Source organism: Peromyscus leucopus, chromosome 13, assembly GCF_004664715.2.
Source record: "Peromyscus leucopus breed LL Stock chromosome 13, UCI_PerLeu_2.1, whole genome shotgun sequence".
In the NCBI taxonomy this organism is placed as follows: domain Eukaryota; kingdom Metazoa; phylum Chordata; class Mammalia; order Rodentia; family Cricetidae; genus Peromyscus; species Peromyscus leucopus.
The window spans coordinates 22,432,486-22,437,770 of record NC_051074.1 but is presented as its reverse complement, the minus strand read 5'-3'; positions in this window follow the sequence as shown (position 1 = coordinate 22,437,770).

Below are 5,285 nucleotides of genomic sequence, written 5' to 3'. Positions count from 1 at the left end.
TGTCATTGGTCTGGTTCCAGGCCTCTGGTTTCTGCTATATCATCAGTGGAAATCCTGCAGCTTTGGGTCTACAGGATTGACCCCTTCATGTGCTCCAGCAGATCATAGATGGGGTAGAAGTTGGTTGGGGTGAGCCAACTTATAACCCTGGTTCTGGGCCTGAGTAGTTACAGGGCTGGTCAGCCTGCCAGCTCTCCCCCATTCTCACCACCTGGGTGAACTCTCCGGCACTGCCCCGGCTAGTTTACCCTCTGCAGCAATGAGCAAAGGGTGTGACTGATTCTCCTGCTTTTGTGCCCTCAGGGTTGGCTCTCCCTCACCTGCACCAGCAGAGCCAGCTCTACTGTGTTGCCCAAGCGAGGTGCAGGGCCCCCTCTCCTGAATGCTGCAGCTGCTGAGGAGCAGGGTCAGGTCTCATGTCTTGGTTTTTGTTTTTAAGACAGGATTTCTCTGTGTGGCCCTGGCCATCCTGGAACTCGATTTGTAGACCATGTTGACCTCAAACTCAGAGATCCACCTGCCTCTGCTTCCTGAGTGCTGGGATTAAAGGCGTGCACCCAGCAACAAAGGGTTTTCCTGTGTAGTCTTCACTGTCCTGGAACTCATGCAAGCCAGGAGGATCTCTGAGTTGGAGATCCTGAATGCTAGATTTTCATGGCGTGTGCCACACACCCTGCCAGAACTTCTTTATCTGAGCATCTTATTGGGTTTTTGCCCCGTTTGGCTAGTGAGGATCCAGACCTGTTTTGTTGTTTTTCATACATTTTGATCATGTTTTCTTCTCTCAGGTCCTTCCTACCTCCATACCCACCCAACTTCATTCTCTCATTCTCTCTCTCTCTCTCTCTCTCTCTCTCTCTCTCTCTCTCTCTCTCTCTGTCACTCACTTACTCACATACACAGAGAGAGAGAGAGAAATTCAAAACAAACAAGAAACCAGTAAGACAAAAATTACCAAAACAACAACAGCAAAAACAACAAAACCATGGAGTCTGTGTTGGCCAACTACTTCTGAGCATGAGACCTACTCTAGAGTGTGGTTAATGTACTTAGTGACACTTCATTGGAGAAAGCTGATTTTTTTTCCCTTGGCCAGCAGGTACTAGTTGCAAATAGCTTCTTGGTTAGGGGTAGGAGCTGCCCATGCCTACTTTTAAGATTAATACCAAAACAGAATTTCAACAGACATATTGCCGGGAGATAACTCCCCCAGAGGACACATAGACTCTTGAAGCCAGTAGGAAATTGCTGGAAGATGTCTTTCTATACGCTGTGAATATATGTTGTTCCCATTAGTTAATAAATAAGCTGCTTTGGCTTATAGCAAGGCAGCTTAGAGGCAGGCAAGAAATCTAAGGAGAGAGACAGGAAAGAGAAAGACAGAGTTTGGGGAGCCTACTGCCCAAGGAGCAACATGCCAGCAGACCAGTAAAGCCACAGAACACGTGGCAAAACATAGATTAATAGAAATGAGTTAACTTAAGATATAAGAGCTAGCTAGCAAGAGGCCTGCCATAGGCCATACAGTTTGTAAATAATATTAGGCCTCTGAGTGGTTATTTTATAAGTATCTGTGGGACCACAGGGCCAGGCAGGACCGGAGAAACATCTGCTTACATTTGGCACCCAGACGTGGTAGCAAGAATTTTCATTAAAAACCTGAGAAAGCTTTAAAAAAGAAAAAAAATATTCTAAAATGGAGCTAGAAGCAGCTTCCTAAATGTGTCACTTGAGTCAGCCATGAGCTACACTATGATAGGGTTCACAGCCTACGGGCTTGAGCTACACAGCATGGCAGATTCCTGCAGCAGTACACAGTGGTGTCTTCAAGCTACACAACGTGCTGCATGGTGGATTTAGCTTTTGCTAGCACAGACCAAAAAGAAAATGGTTTCTGGGCAACACACTGCTTCTTGGAGACATAGACACACTGCTTCTTGGAGCTGATGGTAGGCATACTTCTGCCATATTGGGAAGCTGAGGTGGAAGGAGTCAGCAGCCAAGGCTGCTGGTCTTAGCCGAGCAGTTTAGCAATAGAGAAAGATTATAGATTCACAATGAGACAGATTCAGATGGAATAAAAAACGTAGACTTTCTGGACAGTGAGACACATCTGCTCCTAGCAGCACTGATGTACTTCAGAGAGAAAGATGGACATCGAAGACACTCTATATGGAGTTTATCTTTTCCTGGCAAAAATAGCCATTTCAGCAAGAAACTGCTCTTGCCTGGACTGCTGATAATATGTCATATCAATGGGACATGCAGGACCCATAGAAAAATGACCACTACATTTTGCCAAAACAGGGGAAGATGGTCCTTCAGATTCCTGCTTCACAGAGGAAATTGCCAAAAACTCTAGACCAATTGGCTAAAGATGGATGCCCCAATGTTACAGAGGAACTTTGGATGACTGTCCAGGCAGGCAGCTGTCTCTGTCATTCTAGATTTTTGGAAGTTACACCAAGGCTGTGTGAAGTGTCTCACCATAGGCACTAGGCTCCAAAAAGCTGGCTCACGCACTAGGGACAGGTCCTGGTCCCACTGCCTGGGGGTCCCCTAAACAGTTCAAGCTAAACAACTGTCTCGCTTATCCAGAGGGTCTAGTCCAGTACCATGGGGGCTCCTCAGCTATTGGTCCACAGTTCATGTGTTTCCACTAGTTTGGCTAGTTGTCTCTGTATTTTTTCCAATCATGGTCTTGATATCTCTTGCTCATATAATCCCTCCTCTCTCTCGCCTATTGGACTCTCGGAGCTCCACCTGGGACCCGGCCATGGATCTCTGCATCAGCATCCTTCATTCACTGGATGAGGGTTCTATGATGACAGTTAGGGTATTCAGCCATCTGATCACCAGAATAAACATCTTCCTTTTTAATTAGACAGAAATGAGGAAGTGCTGTGGGATGTCTTTCTGTACGCTGTGAATATGTGTTACTCTGATTGATTGATAAATAAAACTGCATTGGCCTATAGCAGGGCAGGATGGAGCCAGACAGGAAAATCCAAGAGAGATAGTGAGAGGAGAAAGGAGAGGAAGGAGACGCTGTGAGCCACTGCCAGGAGAAGCAAGATGTTAAAATACCGGTAAGCCACAGACATGTGGCAACTTATGGATGAATAGAAATGAGTTAATTTAAGATGTAAGAGCTAGCTAGCAAGAAGCTTGAGCCATGGGCCATCCAGTTCATAATTGATATAAGCCTCTGTGCGTTTACTTGGGTCTGAGCAGCTGCAGGACCAGACAGGACACAGGAAAACCTCCACCTACAGGAAATCTTTATAGCCAGCATCTCTTCACAGGGAGCTCACCCAAATCATGCAGCCCTGAGCTGTCCTTGGCTTTTTAAGCACAAAAAGTCATATCCTGGATTAACACATTTCATTTAACAAGACAGCAAGAAGCAGAACTAGAAAAATCAAGGTTAGAACACTTAGGGACTTTTCAGCGGCATCCTGGGACCATGGAGTCAGCCTTTGCTCCTATTGAGGCAGGGCTGTGCTGCCTGCCTGCTGGTTCCAAGGTCTGGATGGGCTTCTGTCATGGCATCAGTTGTGCTGAGGCCTGGGGGGGCCTGTCATGATATTTAACAGGCTATGACTATGCCTAGGAAATAGAATGGGCTACACCAGCAGAGCTACAGATCATTCTAGAACACCAATATTCCTTATTTTACACATCTTCAAAACTTCCATCAAACACTGGCAGCAAAAACTCCTTTGATGTGATGGAATGCTTTGGTAGCAACCAGAAAGCATGTGCTGGCTTTGCCACTTCAGTAAAAGTTGGTGTGTATTAAGAATTTCCTTCCTCCAGGCAGTGGTGGTGGCACATGCCTTTAATCCCAGCACTGGGAGGCAGAGGCAGGTGGATCTCTGAGTTTGAGGCCAGCCTGGTCTACAGAGCGAGTTCCAGGGCAGCCAGGGCTACACAGAGAAATCCTGTCTTGGGGGCAGGGTGGGGAACAACTTCCTTCCAAAGCGTGATGTAGTTGAATCTCACATGAGCTCAGATGAACCCTTGTGGAAATCTCTGAAAGTATACAATAAGAGATACATTCTAGAAATCAAGCTAAAAATATCATTTTTAAAAATCCCTACTTTCAACGGAACTTGCTCAGCACTAATATAGAATCATTTTTAAGTAAAATTCATATCATAAAGAGAATGGTGCCACGACAGACATCTGATACACTAATGCCCTTAAAAGCATCAAGAGGATTAAGAAATTGAGGGAAAATGTGTTTTTAATGTGTTCTATTCAGGTGAAACAAATTTCATTGTTTTCATACACTGAAATAACAGGAGAAAAAGAAGAAGTTCACATGAGTCTTACATCAGCCAACCAAACACGAACTTTCAAACTTCATTTATCATCATTTATCATTTTTCTTATGAATATCCCTAAAAGCAAATTTCGTGATGTTGACAGAATCATAGCCATTTCAATATTTGTAAGAATTTGTAACTTGAAGAATATTTTAAGCATTAATTTTTTTAAGCCAGTGCAGATCTACAGTTGAAATTTGCTAATCAACAGGTGAGACATGTTAGATTAATGGCAGAGGAGGGTGGTGAACTAATGAACTAATAGATGATTTTCAAAAAACCCTATCAGCCTGGCTAAAGAAGTGGGGTATGTTTGCAACAGCAATTCTTGAGCCTTGAGGTGCAATTCAGAATATCTCCATAGCCTCCGAGATACATTAACTCTGCCAGGCTCATCTCTCTGGAGAATACAGCCTCTCAAGATTCCGTCTTTTTAAAGTTACTCCAGGTCCACAGTGCCAGCTGAGCACCTGTAGTTCCTAGACACTCACAGAGTCCTGGAGTGACCATGCACTGCCCCTAACTCTTTCGACCAGTGTCAATGACTTGGTCCTTCTAATTGTAGTGTTACAATTTCATGAAAATATCCCTTTACATCCAAAGAGACTAGAACTTTGTTCAACCTTACAGCTGTTAATAATATAGCTTAAGGTCACTTAAGTCTTAGCCTGACATCCTTCTGTGTACTCAGCCTGTTCCTTTCACCTGTAACAATGTAACAACCAACTACTTGCCTTGGACTTCCCACACAGCTTTTACAACCTAAGCTAATGTATACCTTGAATCTTAAATTACGTGTTCTTCCATGCACCTGACCCAGAGACTAAAGAACGTGTGTGTGTGTGTGTGTGTGTGTGTGTGTGTGTGTGTGTGTGTGTGTGTGTGTGTGCTGTGTGTGTGTGTGTTATGGTAAATGTTTGCTGAAAACAGCAAACAAGTAGAAAGCAAACTTAT